Here is an 18,381-nt window from a genome sequence, read left to right on the forward strand (position 1 = left end):
GAATTTTCTTTATGTACATAATTGGTTACATTGGGAAAGGCAGATTGTGAAGGGCCCAGAGGAGCATGTGATTTAAGAATGTTGATCAAACGGGAGATCACAAGACGTTCTAGCAATTAGGAGGCAAATGGTAGGACGGATACAGGGCGATAGTTAGAAATTCACACACGGTCAAGGTTATTTTTGAGAATAGGGGTGACCACTGCATGCTTAAAAGGAAGAGTTGAAAGAGCCAAAGGATATGGAGGAATTGAAGATGTGGGTGAGAGTGAGAATATAGGATTGAGAGGGCATGTGGTAGAGGGAGAAGAGAAGATCAGGTTCCAGCTTTGTGACAGGAGAAAAGGAGTCAAGAGTGCAATGAGATCTAGATAGAAAAAGAGAGAGGGGGAAGGGAGAGAACGAATCTACTTGTGGATGGCATCCACCTTGCCTCAAGTGAGCAAAGGCTTGAGGAGAAATAAAGGATGGATGTTAAGTGGGAGGAGAAAGTCAGTGGTGGGACTCAAATACATAGAAGACAGTGTGAATGAAATTGGAGTGTTGATGAGTGAGGAAAAAGTAGTGTTTGACCTTAAAAAAAGGAGCAGAGTTTTACAGAACAGGACAAAGGTTTAGTGTAGAAAATCAGACTGTGAGATTTCCTCCATAGGTGTTAAGAGCAGCAGTGTGATGTGATGAAGTGTGATGAGAGCGTGCTTGTGAATTAAACCAAAGCATGGGTTAGGCTGCGTCTATAGTAAGCACGCAACAGAAGGCAAAGTTAGCGCATGCCTGTCGCTCCAGCAATCCCTGCACTGAGGTCCGAGGCGACGGGGAGGCCCTGCATCGCTCGCACGCACTGTGGACGACCAAGCGTGTGCCCATGATAATCACGGCCTTAGAGGGATGAGTGTGTCAGAGCCTAGAAGGGGCATATAGATGATGGAGGAGGAGGGAGGAGGAGATGATAGCATTGTAAGAGTTAACAAGATAGTTAGTTTAAGCAGAAAGTGAGGAGAGGTTAGAGATAAGGGTAGATGTCAGAGGAGAGAGTTCAATTAAGCTGAGGTATCGAGTAGGACAGGGGTGAGGGGAATGAGAAGTGGTGGACATTCCAGAGGGCACGTGAGAAGGGAAGAGTAAAGTGAGACAAGGAATGTGGATTACATTAGATGGGTTAATACGCTTAGCAGGGAGGTGGAGAGAGAGGCAAGAGGCAGAGGGTGGTGTAGGGGTAGAGGAAGAGATGTTGCATGTACCTTGTCAGAACATTAAAGAACGTCAATTCACACTGGTGCAGAGTTGATGATGAAATGCTGAATCCAGTTCACGTCCAATTCAATTTTAACAGAACTTTTTCATTCTTCATTACTGCAAAAAAAAAAGTAAAAAACAATGCATTACTATTTTCAAAATGGATTGAATTCCCCCACCAATGACTATGTGTTACCAATATATCCCTCTCAGTCCCACTGCAGCACATACTGTACCAGTGTGAAAGTAAGAAGGTACACTGTACCGGTAAAACAATACGTGCCGGTACTATGCACCATATGAATTATAAGGGGATGTAAATCTCCCAGTCTCTCTCCATATCCGCAACAGAGCGGGCTCCGGTCAGTGGCATGGATGCCCATATATGGGTATGCTCATATTTGGGCATCCCATGTCACTGACCGGAGCCGGCTCTGAGTATAGGGATATATGCGGAGACGCTGAGGTGCAAGGAAATGGGAGGAGGCACGGTGAGAAACAGGGAGAGACCACAGGAAGATAGAGGGCAACAACTTCCACAAGGTACTTGTATGGGTATAATTGTTTGTATTTTGTGCAGAGGGGGTAATTTCAGATAAAATACAATTCTCCACCCTCTACGAAACAATTCCACTTTGTTCAGTAAGCCAGAAAGTCTTGGTCCCATGTGGACTGAATTTAATGCAAAGAAGGTCCTTAATACACAAGTAAAGAATAAAGTTACTTATTCTCTACTGTAAGAAGTGCCACATTGCCCACTATTTGGGTCCTGTGCCCAGATTGTGACCATGCATGGCAGAGGTGAGATTCCCCCAACTCCAATTTGCTACACTCTCCAAGAGAGATAATTGTGATCAGAGGTGGAACTAGGGGAGGGTGTGAGCAGGGTCACTGCCCAGGGAGTAACCTGACTGGGGGCACGGAAATCTCATTTAGTGCATATGTTGCGGCACTGCATTGATTGACCGGTCAATCTGCACTGCTGCCTGTCACAGTGACATCCTGATCGGGCACTGTGATCAGCTATAGCACTGACCCAGGTGAGATAGTTCAGCACTTTACAAGGAGGGAACAGATGTTGTGGGTGACAGATGCTGGAGGTAGGCCAAGACTGTTGGCCAGAGTAACGTGGAGACTTACTGCACTCTGCATGCCCATCCTCTCCCTGACATCAGGGGAAGGAAGTGGCCCTGGGGTGTGTGTAGGTATGCCAGATGTCAGTGTATGCATAAGCAAGTATGCCTGTGTAGTGGGAGGTGTAGGGGCGTTAAGCTGGAGGACTTAAAACAGGCACAAAAGCACATAGATACCTCTGATTATACCGCACCAAATGCTGATAATATCATGCTGTAGCTGCACTTTACAGAAGATGATGCAGATGTCATCATTGGTTGGTGGGTTCATTAAATCAATCCATCATATCATAACCACACTGTGCATATGATGTACTGAATCAGTAACACCAGGAAGACATCTCCATGTTAGGAGTAGAGTTGAAGTTAACAGAATATGTCCAGCACTGTGGTGTGTAGCCCATAAATAATAATTGTGCACATTACCAGAACAACATACTGTCAACTGCAAGATCATTTTGCTGCTTGTAGCGTATGCTCATCCTGTACAGTGTTGTAGTAGATCCGTCTCTTCAGTGTTCACTGCAACAAAAGTAAGACATTGCATTAATATTACAGACGTTTGGGGGCTGAAATCTCACTTCGCTGCGGACAATTTCCCTTTGCATAAGATTCTTGTGATTATGTCAATGATGATCAATAACTGCATCATAACACAGCCGCTCTATACAGAAGATGTACTTGCTCTCAATGGTCATGGAGGTAATACGTCACACAATGTACAGATATAGCAAGGATTATTTCTCCCACTGGTGCATTATGGCATTATGATGGGAAATGTTGTGAGATTCTGCATTATCAGCATCACTGAATCTTTTGGAAATTAAGTGATATTCTATGTTTTAATGCAATATTATGGATGATCAGCCGGTAAAATAATAATAGCTTGCTGTATCTGTAGCCATGCTCTACCCATGATGTGCTGAACCAATGACTGCAGAGAGATTCAGAGTGGTAAACATGACTGGAACGCATCTCTGAATAATGGGCAGCAAAGCAGTGCAGAATAGGAGGTGAAAGTATTTAAAATGGAAGATCCTTAGCAGCTGTGTGGGGAGTAGACAGTACAGACTGACCAAGTAAATGGTAAAAGGAGTAACTTCAACATTACTTGGCTTTGTTCTCCACATTGAAGCTTTCCTCCTCTTTAAATCACTAATACTGATGCCATGTGTAACCTGTACTGAGAGTTATATAATCTACTGGCCTAGATGAAACCATATGATGCAAACAGGATCCATCCCACTCCAGATTCATAGAATTGAACCACCTCAACCTTTCATAACAATCACATAGAACTGCAGCTGTGCGCTACTGCACATGTTCTTGTTATGAATGGTAGTAGATGTGGTCCTTGGGTCTTTACTTCATACTGTAGCCACCCTCTACTCATGATGTATTGAATCAACGAAAACTTGCATGGTTCAGATCACAGGAAGGGGTAGAGTAGAGATGAAAATATTCAATGTGAAACCCGTAGCAGCCGGATTGTGTGGAGTCAATAAAACGACAAATACTAAATGGTAAATGAGAAATATACACATTGCTTATCTGTCTCTGTGTAGTAATTTTCCTTCTCTTCAACTGTCCTTCAAATTTTCTCTTTTGCAAGAAAAGGAACACATGGCTTCAATATTCACTTCTGTTCTGCAGTCATCCCTCCTGAAATAAAAGTTAAGCATTGCATTGTTATTATGATAATACATACAATAAACCTTGCTCCAAACCATTTGATGCAAAGCAAATCCACCTCCCACCCACAGCTGTGCTCCTTCTAGAGCATGCATGTCAAACTCCAGTCCTCGAGGGTCCCAAACAGGCCAGGTTTTCAGTAGGGATATCCTGAAAACCTGGCCTGTTTGCTGCCCTCGAGGACTGGAGTTTGACATCCTTGTTCTTGAGCTTCTACCACGCAAGTCATCCATGTGAGTGACACTGTACTGCAGTCCTGGTCTGCACACAATCTACTGAATCAATGACATCACACTGAAAAGGCAATCTACAAGATGTATTAGTTGTCCACACTTCCGAAATGTTACTTTTATGTCCAAATCACTTATTCCCATGACCTGATATTTGTATTTGTTATTTATAGGATTGTCACAAAGAGTTGATGAGGTCACCAAATGATAGTATGTAGAGAGAAAGAGAGATCTCAGAACAGAGCCCTGATGTATACCCACAGACAGATCAATAGAAGACGAAGACATGTTAGCAACAGAGATGGAGAATGTGTGACAGGAAAGTTATGATGAAAACCAGGATAGAACTGTGTTACGGATACCAAGAGAGAGTTTAGAATATGAAGGAGGAGAGTGATTGAGAGCATCAAACGCAGCAGATAGATCAAGTAGGATTAGTAGGGAAAAGTGACCTTGGGAATTTGCTTTAAGCACAGTCTGTAGAACGAGCTGTACGAAAGGCAGGTTGTAAAGGATCCAGGAGGGAATGTGATTTAAGAATGTTGACATTCTAGCAATTAGGAGACAAACAGCAGGAGGGATACAGGGCGGTAGTTAGTAAGGCACATAGGGTGTAGGTTGTTTCTGAGAAAAGGGTGACCACTACAGGCTTAAAGTAAGAGGGTAAAGAGCCAGAGAATAGGGAGGAATTGAAGATGTGGGTGAGAGTGGGGACTAAGAGATGCAGTAAGGTGTGAGGGGATACGATCTAGAGGGCATGTGGTAGAGGGAGAAGAGAAGATGATTAGCTTCCAGCTCTGTAAGAGAAGAAAAGGAGTCAAATGCAGAAGGAGAATTAGGTAGAAGGAGAGAAGGGGGAAGGGACAGAAGGAATCTCCTTGTGGGTGGCATCCACCTTGCCTCTGAAGTAGTCAAATGCTTGAGGAGAAGTGAAGGAAGGATGGCAAGTGTGAGGAGAAGGTTAGTGGAGGGAGTCAAATACAGGGAAAAAAAGACAGCGTAAATTAAATTTGAGTGTTGATGAATGTGAAAAAAAAGTAGTGTGGTTTGGCCCCAGAGAGCAGCTTTATACAGGACTGGAGACATTTTTACTGTAGAAAAATCAAATATCAATTGTGTGATTTCCTTCATAGGCATTAAGAACAGCGAGTGGAAGTTTGATGAACATGTTTGGGAATTTAGCCAAGGGTGTGGGCTAGAGGGACAAGTGTGTCAGAGCCTAGAGGGGGCATATAGATAGGAGGATAGCATTGTAAGAGTTAATAAGATTGTTAGTTTAAGCGGAAAGAGAGAGAGAGCAGAGAGGTTAGAGTAGATGTCAGAGGAGAGTTTAATTAAGCAGAGGCAAATCAGTGGGACAGGTAAGATGGGGTGAGGGGAATGACTGATTGTGAATGATGAGAGCAGAAGAGGTCATGTACAACTAGAGCCTTGTTAGTCAGAGAACGGACATTCCAGATGGCATAGGAGAAGGGAAGAGAAAAGTAAGGAAAGGAATGTGGATTACATTAGATAGGTTAACACTCTTAGCAGGGAGGCAGAGGCAGGGAGGCCCGATGTGTATATGAGCAGGTTCAAGATTATAAGAGATATCCCACACATCAGCAAACATAGAAGGAGACACAGAGATAGGTGTAGAGAGAGACAGAGATAGCTCTATGTAGAGAGAGAGGGACGTAGAGAGAATGAGACAGATAGGCGCAGAGAGAGGGGGCGCAGAGAGAGGAGGCGCCAAAAGAGGGGGCGCAGAGAGAGGGGGCACAGAGAATAGGATATTAAAGAGTGCTTTTCATTGAGCAGTGCAGAAATAGCTGCAATAGAGGTCTGTACAAATGGTGCAGTGTGTAGACACATGCAAAGGTAGGGGAAGGAAAGAGGAGAACATGTGGATAAAAGCAGGAGTGTGGAAGTTAGAGAAATTAGAAAAGTTTAACAGAGGAGTGAGGAAACAGCAAGCAGAAAGAACAAGAGAGAGGTTACATTGGGATGACGTTCTGTGGTAAAGAGAAAATGCTAGGAGAGAGCTTTCAAATATTAGAGGACATGAATTGAGGGAGCAAATGTATAAATCAAAACCTGAGGGGGAGGTATAGCACGAAAGCTTGCACAGCAGATTATAGTCTTAATGTTGCGTGTACCTGTCAGGGTATTCAAGAAGTTAAATTCTCACAAGTGCAGAGTTCATGATGAAATGCTGAATCTAGTCCCCCTCCAATTTAATTTTAATATAACTTTTCCATTCTTCATTACTGCAAAAAGCAAACAAAACAAAACCACATTGCATTACTATTTTCAAAATGGATTGAATGGCATATTCAACAGTGACTGTGTGATGCCAATATTCCCCACTCACTCGTAGTGAAGCACATATTGTACTAGTGTTGAAAGTAGGCCGGTAGAGTCAGGTACGCAGTACTGATAAAACAATAAGTGCCCGTCGTAAGTACCAGCTCCGCAACAGTGCGGGCATCACATTAGTGACGTGGATGAACATATATGGATAAGCCCATATTAAGGCATCACGTGACCAGAGCCGTCACTGACTGGGTATACGTAAAGACGCAGGGAGATGCAAGGAAAGGGAGGGAGAGAGACAGGGAGAAGATGTGAAACGGAGGAAGGCACGGATGGAGGGAGTTCTTCCGAGCTTCTGCGGGCCTCTCTCTTTCACTGGTGCATGCCGGGAGCTGGTCCCAACATCCACAAAGTGTGTGTGTATTATTGGTTGTATTTTATGGGGGTAGGAGGGTAGTGTGTATATTGTGTGTGTGGGAGTATTATATTGTGTGTAGAGGTGCAGAGGAGAGTACTAGATTGTGTATCTTGTGTAAGGGTGTTGTGTATATTGTGTTTGGAGCTATAATATTATTGGGGAGATTAGTATTGAGGAGGTATTATAGTGTGTATTGTGGGGAGTATTAGTGTGTGTATTGTTTGTGGGTGACAGATGCTGGGGGTATGCAGCAATCCCTGCACTGAGGTCCGAGGCGGCTCTGCATCGCTCGCACGCACTGTGGACGACCAAGCATGTGCCCATGATAATCATGGCCTTAGAGGGATGAGAGTGTCAGAACCTAGAAGGGGTATATATATAATGGAGGAGGGAGGAGGAAGGAGGAGGAGGGAGGAGGAGATGATAGCATTGTAAAAGTTAACAAGATAGTTCGTTTAAGCAGAAAGTGAGGAGAGGTTAGAGATAAGGGTAGATGTCAGAGGAGAGAGTTCAATTAAGCTGAGGTATCGAGTAGGACAGGGGTGAGGGGAATGAGAGGTGGTGGATGAGAGCAGAAGAGGTCATGTACAAATAGACCTTGTTAGTCAGAGAGCAGTCATTCCAGAGGGCACGTGAGAAGTGAAGAGTAAAGTGAGACATGGAATGTGGATTACATTAGATGGGTTAATACGCTTAGCAGGGAGGTGAAGAGAGAGAGGCAAGAGGCAGAGAGTGGTGCAGGGGTTGAGGAAGAGATGTTGCATGTACCTTATCAGAACATTAAAGAACATCAATTCACACTGGTGCAGAGTTGATGATGAATCCAGTTCACCTCCAATTCAATTTTAACAGAAATGTTTCATTCTTCATTACTGAAAAAAAAGAAAAGTAAAAAACATTTCATTACTATTTTCAAAATGGATTGAATTCCCCCAACAATGACTATGTGTTACCAATATATCCCTCTCAGTCCCACTGCAGCATATACTGTACCAGTGTGAAAGTAGGAAGGTACACAGTACCGGTAAAACAATACGTGCCGGTACTATGCACCATATGAATTATAAGGGGATGTAAATCTCCCAGTCTCTCTCCATATCCGCAACAGAGCAGGCTCCGGTCAGTGGCATGGATGCCCATATATGGGTATGCTCATATTTGGGCATCCCATGTCACTGACCGGAGCCGGCTCTGAGTATAGGGATATATGCGGAGATGCAGAGGTGCAAGGAAATGGGAGGAGGCACGGTGAGAAACAGGGAGAGACCACAGGAAGATAGAGGGCAACAACTTCCACAAGGTACTTGTATGGGTATAATTGTTTGTATTTTGTGCAGAGGGGGTAATTTCAGATAAAATACAATTCTCCACCCTCTACGAAACAATTCCACTTTGTTCAGTAAGCCAGAAAGTCTTGGTCCCATGTGGACTGAATTTAATGCAAATAAGGTCCTTAATACACAAGTAAAGAATAAAGTTACTTATTCTCTACTGTAAGAAGTGCCACATTGCCCACTATTTGGGTCCTGTGCCCAGATTGTGACCATGCATGGCAGAGGTGAGATTCCCCCAACTCCAATTTGCTACACTCTCCAAGAGAGATAATTGTGATCAGAGGTGGAACTAGGGGAGGGTGTGAGCAGGGTCACTGCCCAGGGAGTAACCTGACTGGGGGCACGGAAATCTCATTTAGTGCATATGTTGCGGCACTGCATTGATTGACCGGTCAATCTGCACTGCTGCCTGTCACAGTGACATCCTGATCGGGCACTGTGATCAGCTATAGCACTGACCCAGGTGAGATAGTTCAGCACTTTACAAGGAGGGAACAGATGTTGTGGGTGACAGATGCTGGAGGTAGGCCAAGACTGTTGGCCAGAGTAACGTGGAGACTTACTGCACTCTGCATGCCCATCCTCTCCCTGACATCAGGGGAAGGAAGTGGCCCTGGGGTGTGTGTAGGTATGCCAGATGTCAGTGTATGCATAAGCAAGTATGCCTGTGTAGTGGGAGGTGTAGGGGCGTTAAGCTGGAGGACTTAAAACAGGCACAAAAGCACATAGATACCTCTGATTATACCGCACCAAATGCTGATAATATCATGCTGTAGCTGCACTTTACAGAAGATGATGCAGATGTCATCATTGGTTGGTGGGTTCATTAAATCAATCCATCATATCATAACCACACTGTGCATATGATGTACTGAATCAGTAACACCAGGAAGACATCTCCATGTTAGGAGTAGAGTTGAAGTTAACAGAATATGTCCAGCACTGTGGTGTGTAGCCCATAAATAATAATTGTGCACATTACCAGAACAACATACTGTCAACTGCAAGATCATTTTGCTGCTTGTAGCGTATGCTCATCCTGTACAGTGTTGTAGTAGATCCGTCTCTTCAGTGTTCACTGCAACAAAAGTAAGACATTGCATTAATATTACAGACGTTTGGGGGCTGAAATCTCACTTCGCTGCGGACAATTTCCCTTTGCATAAGATTCTTGTGATTATGTCAATGATGATCAATAACTGCATCATAACACAGCCGCTCTATACAGAAGATGTACTTGCTCTCAATGGTCATGGAGGTAATACGTCACACAATGTACAGATATAGCAAGGATTATTTCTCCCACTGGTGCATTATGGCATTATGATGGGAAATGTTGTGAGATTCTGCATTATCAGCATCACTGAATCTTTTGGAAATTAAGTGATATTCTATGTTTTAATGCAATATTATGGATGATCAGCCGGTAAAATAATAATAGCTTGCTGTATCTGTAGCCATGCTCTACCCATGATGTGCTGAACCAATGACTGCAGAGAGATTCAGAGTGGTAAACATGACTGGAACGCATCTCTGAATAATGGGCAGCAAAGCAGTGCAGAATAGGAGGTGAAAGTATTTAAAATGGAAGATCCTTAGCAGCTGTGTGGGGAGTAGACAGTACAGACTGACCAAGTAAATGGTAAAAGGAGTAACTTCAACATTACTTGGCTTTGTTCTCCACATTGAAGCTTTCCTCCTCTTTAAATCACTAATACTGATGCCATGTGTAACCTGTACTGAGAGTTATATAATCTACTGGCCTAGATGAAACCATATGATGCAAACAGGATCCATCCCACTCCAGATTCATAGAATTGAACCACCTCAACCTTTCATAACAATCACATAGAACTGCAGCTGTGCGCTACTGCACATGTTCTTGTTATGAATGGTAGTAGATGTGGTCCTTGGGTCTTTACTTCATACTGTAGCCACCCTCTACTCATGATGTATTGAATCAACGAAAACTTGCATGGTTCAGATCACAGGAAGGGGTAGAGTAGAGATGAAAATATTCAATGTGAAACCCGTAGCAGCCGGATTGTGTGGAGTCAATAAAACGACAAATACTAAATGGTAAATGAGAAATATACACATTGCTTATCTGTCTCTGTGTAGTAATTTTCCTTCTCTTCAACTGTCCTTCAAATTTTCTCTTTTGCAAGAAAAGGAACACATGGCTTCAATATTCACTTCTGTTCTGCAGTCATCCCTCCTGAAATAAAAGTTAAGCATTGCATTGTTATTATGATAATACATACAATAAACCTTGCTCCAAACCATTTGATGCAAAGCAAATCCACCTCCCACCCACAGCTGTGCTCCTTCTAGAGCATGCATGTCAAACTCCAGTCCTCGAGGGTCCCAAACAGGCCAGGTTTTCAGTAGGGATATCCTGAAAACCTGGCCTGTTTGCTGCCCTCGAGGACTGGAGTTTGACATCCTTGTTCTTGAGCTTCTACCACGCAAGTCATCCATGTGAGTGACACTGTACTGCAGTCCTGGTCTGCACACAATCTACTGAATCAATGACATCACACTGAAAAGGCAATCTACAAGATGTATTAGTTGTCCACACTTCCGAAATGTTACTTTTATGTCCAAATCACTTATTCCCATGACCTGATATTTGTATTTGTTATTTATAGGATTGTCACAAAGAGTTGATGAGGTCACCAAATGATAGTATGTAGAGAGAAAGAGAGATCTCAGAACAGAGCCCTGATGTATACCCACAGACAGATCAATAGAAGACGAAGACATGTTAGCAACAGAGATGGAGAATGTGTGACAGGAAAGTTATGATGAAAACCAGGATAGAACTGTGTTACGGATACCAAGAGAGAGTTTAGAATATGAAGGAGGAGAGTGATTGAGAGCATCAAACGCAGCAGATAGATCAAGTAGGATTAGTAGGGAAAAGTGACCTTGGGAATTTGCTTTAAGCACAGTCTGTAGAACGAGCTGTACGAAAGGCAGGTTGTAAAGGATCCAGGAGGGAATGTGATTTAAGAATGTTGACATTCTAGCAATTAGGAGACAAACAGCAGGAGGGATACAGGGCGGTAGTTAGTAAGGCACATAGGGTGTAGGTTGTTTCTGAGAAAAGGGTGACCACTACAGGCTTAAAGTAAGAGGGTAAAGAGCCAGAGAATAGGGAGGAATTGAAGATGTGGGTGAGAGTGGGGACTAAGAGATGCAGTAAGGTGTGAGGGGATACGATCTAGAGGGCATGTGGTAGAGGGAGAAGAGAAGATGATTAGCTTCCAGCTCTGTAAGAGAAGAAAAGGAGTCAAATGCAGAAGGAGAATTAGGTAGAAGGAGAGAAGGGGGAAGGGACAGAAGGAATCTCCTTGTGGGTGGCATCCACCTTGCCTCTGAAGTAGTCAAATGCTTGAGGAGAAGTGAAGGAAGGATGGCAAGTGTGAGGAGAAGGTTAGTGGAGGGAGTCAAATACAGGGAAAAAAAGACAGCGTAAATTAAATTTGAGTGTTGATGAATGTGAAAAAAAAGTAGTGTGGTTTGGCCCCAGAGAGCAGCTTTATACAGGACTGGAGACATTTTTACTGTAGAAAAATCAAATATCAATTGTGTGATTTCCTTCATAGGCATTAAGAACAGCGAGTGGAAGTTTGATGAACATGTTTGGGAATTTAGCCAAGGGTGTGGGCTAGAGGGACAAGTGTGTCAGAGCCTAGAGGGGGCATATAGATAGGAGGATAGCATTGTAAGAGTTAATAAGATTGTTAGTTTAAGCGGAAAGAGAGAGAGAGCAGAGAGGTTAGAGTAGATGTCAGAGGAGAGTTTAATTAAGCAGAGGCAAATCAGTGGGACAGGTAAGATGGGGTGAGGGGAATGACTGATTGTGAATGATGAGAGCAGAAGAGGTCATGTACAACTAGAGCCTTGTTAGTCAGAGAACGGACATTCCAGATGGCATAGGAGAAGGGAAGAGAAAAGTAAGGAAAGGAATGTGGATTACATTAGATAGGTTAACACTCTTAGCAGGGAGGCAGAGGCAGGGAGGCCCGATGTGTATATGAGCAGGTTCAAGATTATAAGAGATATCCCACACATCAGCAAACATAGAAGGAGACACAGAGATAGGTGTAGAGAGAGACAGAGATAGCTCTATGTAGAGAGAGAGGGACGTAGAGAGAATGAGACAGATAGGCGCAGAGAGAGGGGGCGCAGAGAGAGGAGGCGCCAAAAGAGGGGGCGCAGAGAGAGGGGGCACAGAGAATAGGATATTAAAGAGTGCTTTTCATTGAGCAGTGCAGAAATAGCTGCAATAGAGGTCTGTACAAATGGTGCAGTGTGTAGACACATGCAAAGGTAGGGGAAGGAAAGAGGAGAACATGTGGATAAAAGCAGGAGTGTGGAAGTTAGAGAAATTAGAAAAGTTTAACAGAGGAGTGAGGAAACAGCAAGCAGAAAGAACAAGAGAGAGGTTACATTGGGATGACGTTCTGTGGTAAAGAGAAAATGCTAGGAGAGAGCTTTCAAATATTAGAGGACATGAATTGAGGGAGCAAATGTATAAATCAAAACCTGAGGGGGAGGTATAGCACGAAAGCTTGCACAGCAGATTATAGTCTTAATGTTGCGTGTACCTGTCAGGGTATTCAAGAAGTTAAATTCTCACAAGTGCAGAGTTCATGATGAAATGCTGAATCTAGTCCCCCTCCAATTTAATTTTAATATAACTTTTCCATTCTTCATTACTGCAAAAAGCAAACAAAACAAAACCACATTGCATTACTATTTTCAAAATGGATTGAATGGCATATTCAACAGTGACTGTGTGATGCCAATATTCCCCACTCACTCGTAGTGAAGCACATATTGTACTAGTGTTGAAAGTAGGCCGGTAGAGTCAGGTACGCAGTACTGATAAAACAATAAGTGCCCGTCGTAAGTACCAGCTCCGCAACAGTGCGGGCATCACATTAGTGACGTGGATGAACATATATGGATAAGCCCATATTAAGGCATCACGTGACCAGAGCCGTCACTGACTGGGTATACGTAAAGACGCAGGGAGATGCAAGGAAAGGGAGGGAGAGAGACAGGGAGAAGATGTGAAACGGAGGAAGGCACGGATGGAGGGAGTTCTTCCGAGCTTCTGCGGGCCTCTCTCTTTCACTGGTGCATGCCGGGAGCTGGTCCCAACATCCACAAAGTGTGTGTGTATTATTGGTTGTATTTTATGGGGGTAGGAGGGTAGTGTGTATATTGTGTGTGTGGGAGTATTATATTGTGTGTAGAGGTGCAGAGGAGAGTACTAGATTGTGTATCTTGTGTAAGGGTGTTGTGTATATTGTGTTTGGAGCTATAATATTATTGGGGAGATTAGTATTGAGGAGGTATTATAGTGTGTATTGTGGGGAGTATTAGTGTGTGTATTGTTTGTGGGTGACAGATGCTGGGGGTATGCAGCAATCCCTGCACTGAGGTCCGAGGCGGCTCTGCATCGCTCGCACGCACTGTGGACGACCAAGCATGTGCCCATGATAATCATGGCCTTAGAGGGATGAGAGTGTCAGAGCCTAGAAGGGGTATATATATAATGGAGGAGGGAGGAGGAAGGAGGAGGAGGGAGGAGGAGATGATAGCATTGTAAAAGTTAACAAGATAGTTAGTTTAAGCAGAAAGTGAGGAGAGGTTAGAGATAAGGGTAGATGTCAGAGGAGAGAGTTCAATTAAGCTGAGGTATCGAGTAGGACAGGGGTGAGGGGAATGAGAGGTGGTGGATGAGAGCAGAAGAGGTCATGTACAAATAGACCTTGTTAGTCAGAGAGCAGTCATTCCAGAGGGCACGTGAGAAGTGAAGAGTAAAGTGAGACATGGAATGTGGATTACATTAGATGGGTTAATACGCTTAGCAGGGAGGTGGAGAGAGAGAGGCAAGAGGCAGAGAGTGGTGCAGGGGTTGAGGAAGAGATGTTGCATGTACCTTATCAGAACATTAAAGAACATCAATTCACACTGGTGCAGAGTTGATGATGAATCCAGTTCACCTCCAATTCAATTTTAACAGAAATGTTTCATTCTTCATTACTGAAAAAAAAGAAAAGTAAAAAACATTTCATTACTATTTTCAAAATGGATTGAATTCCCCCAACAATGACTATGTGTTACCAATATATCCCTCTCAGTCCCACTGCAGCATATACTGTACCAGTGTGAAAGTAGGAAGGTACACAGTACCGGTAAAACAATACGTGCCGGTACTATGCACCATATGAATTATAAGGGGATGTAAATCTCCCAGTCTCTCTCCATATCCGCAACAGAGCAGGCTCCGGTCAGTGGCATGGATGCCCATATATGGGTATGCTCATATTTGGGCATCCCATGTCACTGACCGGAGCCGGCTCTGAGTATAGGGATATATGCGGAGATGCAGAGGTGCAAGGAAATGGGAGGAGGCACGGTGAGAAACAGGGAGAGACCACAGGAAGATAGAGGGCAACAACTTCCACAAGGTACTTGTATGGGTATAATTGTTTGTATTTTGTGCAGAGGGGGTAATTTCAGATAAAATACAATTCTCCACCCTCTACGAAACAATTCCACTTTGTTCAGTAAGCCAGAAAGTCTTGGTCCCATGTGGACTGAATTTAATGCAAAGAAGGTCCTTAATACACAAGTAAAGAATAAAGTTACTTATTCTCTACTGTAAGAAGTGCCACATTGCCCACTATTTGGGTCCTGTGCCCAGATTGTGACCATGCATGGCAGAGGTGAGATTCCCCCAACTCCAATTTGCTACACTCTCCAAGAGAGATAATTGTGATCAGAGGTGGAACTAGGGGAGGGTGTGAGCAGGGTCACTGCCCAGGGAGTAACCTGACTGGGGGCACGGAAATCTCATTTAGTGCATATGTTGCGGCACTGCATTGATTGACCGGTCAATCTGCACTGCTGCCTGTCACAGTGACATCCTGATCGGGCACTGTGATCAGCTATAGCACTGACCCAGGTGAGATAGTTCAGCACTTTACAAGGAGGGAACAGATGTTGTGGGTGACAGATGCTGGAGGTAGGCCAAGACTGTTGGCCAGAGTAACGTGGAGACTTACTGCACTCTGCATGCCCATCCTCTCCCTGACATCAGGGGAAGGAAGTGGCCCTGGGGTGTGTGTAGGTATGCCAGATGTCAGTGTATGCATAAGCAAGTATGCCTGTGTAGTGGGAGGTGTAGGGGCGTTAAGCTGGAGGACTTAAAACAGGCACAAAAGCACATAGATACCTCTGATTATACCGCACCAAATGCTGATAATATCATGCTGTAGCTGCACTTTACAGAAGATGATGCAGATGTCATCATTGGTTGGTGGGTTCATTAAATCAATCCATCATATCATAACCACACTGTGCATATGATGTACTGAATCAGTAACACCAGGAAGACATCTCCATGTTAGGAGTAGAGTTGAAGTTAACAGAATATGTCCAGCACTGTGGTGTGTAGCCCATAAATAATAATTGTGCACATTACCAGAACAACATACTGTCAACTGCAAGATCATTTTGCTGCTTGTAGCGTATGCTCATCCTGTACAGTGTTGTAGTAGATCCGTCTCTTCAGTGTTCACTGCAACAAAAGTAAGACATTGCATTAATATTACAGACGTTTGGGGGCTGAAATCTCACTTCGCTGCGGACAATTTCCCTTTGCATAAGATTCTTGTGATTATGTCAATGATGATCAATAACTGCATCATAACACAGCCGCTCTATACAGAAGATGTACTTGCTCTCAATGGTCATGGAGGTAATACGTCACACAATGTACAGATATAGCAAGGATTATTTCTCCCACTGGTGCATTATGGCATTATGATGGGAAATGTTGTGAGATTCTGCATTATCAGCATCACTGAATCTTTTGGAAATTAAGTGATATTCTATGTTTTAATGCAATATTATGGATGATCAGCCGGTAAAATAATAATAGCTTGCTGTATCTGTAGCCATGCTCTACCCATGATGTGCTGAACCAATGACTGCAGAGAGATTCAGAGTGGTAAACATGACTGGAACGCATCTCTGAATAATGGGCAGCAAAGCAGTGCAGAATAGGAGGTGAAAGTATTTAAAATGGAAGATCCTTAGCAGCTGTGTGGGGAGTAGACAGTACAGACTGACCAAGTCAATGGTAAAAGGAGTAACTTCAACATTACTTGGCTTTGTTCTCCACATTGAAGCTTTCCTCCTCTTTAAATCACTAATACTGATGCCATGTGTAACCTGTACTGAGAGTTATATAATCTACTGGCCTAGATGAAACCATATGATGCAAACAGGATCCATCCCACTCCAGATTCATAGAATTGAACCACCTCAACCTTTCATAACAATCACATAGAACTGCAGCTGTGCGCTACTGCACATGTTCTTGTTATGAATGGTAGTAGATGTGGTCCTTGGGTCTTTACTTCATACTGTAGCCACCCTCTACTCATGATGTATTGAATCAACGAAAACTTGCATGGTTCAGATCACAGGAAGGGGTAGAGTAGAGATGAAAATATTCAATGTGAAACCCGTAGCAGCCGGATTGTGTGGAGTCAATAAAACGACAAATACTAAATGGTAAATGAGAAATATACACATTGCTTATCTGTCTCTGTGTAGTAATTTTCCTTCTCTTCAACTGTCCTTCAAATTTTCTCTTTTGCAAGAAAAGGAACACATGGCTTCAATATTCACTTCTGTTCTGCAGTCATCCCTCCTGAAATAAAAGTTAAGCATTGCATTGTTATTATGATAATACATACAATAAACCTTGCTCCAAACCATTTGATGCAAAGCAAATCCACCTCCCACCCACAGCTGTGCTCCTTCTAGAGCATGCATGTCAAACTCCAGTCCTCGAGGGTCCCAAACAGGCCAGGTTTTCAGTAGGGATATCCTGAAAACCTGGCCTGTTTGCTGCCCTCGAGGACTGGAGTTTGACATCCTTGTTCTTGAGCTTCTACCACGCAAGTCATCCATGTGAGTGACACTGTACTGCAGTCCTGGTCTGCACACAATCTACTGAATCAATGACATCACACTGAAAAGGCAATCTACAAGATGTATTAGTTGTCCACACTTCCGAAATGTTACTTTTATGTCCAAATCACTTATTCCCATGACCTGATATTTGTATTTGTTATTTATAGGATTGTCACAAAGAGTTGATGAGGTCACCAAATGATAGTATGTAGAGAGAAAGAGAGATCTCAGAACAGAGCCCTGATGTATACCCACAGACAGATCAATAGAAGACGAAGACATGTTAGCAACAGAGATGGAGAATGTGTGACAGGAAAGTTATGATGAAAACCAGGATAGAACTGTGTTACGGATACCAAGAGAGAGTTTAGAATATGAAGGAGGAGAGTGATTGAGAGCATCAAACGCAGCAGATAGATCAAGTAGGATTAGTAGGGAAAAGTGACCTTGGGAATTTGCTTTAAGCACAGTCTGTAGAACGAGCTGTACGAAAGGCAGGTTGTAAAGGATCCAGGAGGGAATGTGATTTAAGAATGTTGACATTCTAGCAATTAGGAGACAAACAGCAGGAGGGATACAGGGCGGTAGTTAGTAAGGCACATAGGGTGTAGGTTGTTTCTGAGAAAAGGGTGACCACTACAGGCTTAAAGTAAGAGGGTAAAGAGCCAGAGAATAGGGAGGAATTGAAGATGTGGGTGAGAGTGGGGACTAAGAGATGCAGTAAGGTGTGAGGGGATACGATCTAGAGGGCATGTGGTAGAGGGAGAAGAGAAGATGATTAGCTTCCAGCTCTGTAAGAGAAGAAAAGGAGTCAAATGCAGAAGGAGAATTAGGTAGAAGGAGAGAAGGGGGAAGGGACAGAAGGAATCTCCTTGTGGGTGGCATCCACCTTGCCTCTGAAGTAGTCAAATGCTTGAGGAGAAGTGAAGGAAGGATGGCAAGTGTGAGGAGAAGGTTAGTGGAGGGAGTCAAATACAGGGAAAAAAAGACAGCGTAAATTAAATTTGAGTGTTGATGAATGTGAAAAAAAAGTA

General features: G+C 43.5%; 1 long non-coding RNA gene across 17 annotated transcripts in view; it reads right to left on the bottom strand.

The window, feature by feature from the left end:
* Positions 1-18,381, bottom strand: part of LOC142475838 (uncharacterized) — a 43,541-nt gene that overhangs the window by 3,512 nt on the left and 21,648 nt on the right. For 11 of the 17 annotated variants that reach the window (XR_012791171.1, XR_012791185.1, XR_012791183.1 and 8 more), the window contains 11 exons: positions 16,962-17,081; positions 15,846-15,941; positions 14,298-14,401; positions 12,955-13,065; positions 10,437-10,556; positions 9,321-9,416; positions 7,773-7,876; positions 6,430-6,540; positions 3,912-4,031; positions 2,796-2,891; positions 1,242-1,353 (listed from right to left, as the gene is read on the bottom strand). This is a non-coding gene — a long non-coding RNA (uncharacterized LOC142475838). The remainder of the gene's footprint in view (positions 1-1,241; positions 1,354-2,795; positions 2,892-3,911; positions 4,032-6,429; positions 6,541-7,772; positions 7,877-9,320; positions 9,417-10,436; positions 10,557-12,954; positions 13,066-14,297; positions 14,402-15,845; positions 15,942-16,961; positions 17,082-18,381) is intronic. The other 6 variants (XR_012791173.1, XR_012791172.1, XR_012791175.1 and 3 more) reach the window with 6 other exon arrangements.

This window comes from Ascaphus truei, unplaced genomic scaffold (genome assembly GCF_040206685.1).
Source record: "Ascaphus truei isolate aAscTru1 unplaced genomic scaffold, aAscTru1.hap1 HAP1_SCAFFOLD_1409, whole genome shotgun sequence".
NCBI classification, from domain to species: domain Eukaryota; kingdom Metazoa; phylum Chordata; class Amphibia; order Anura; family Ascaphidae; genus Ascaphus; species Ascaphus truei.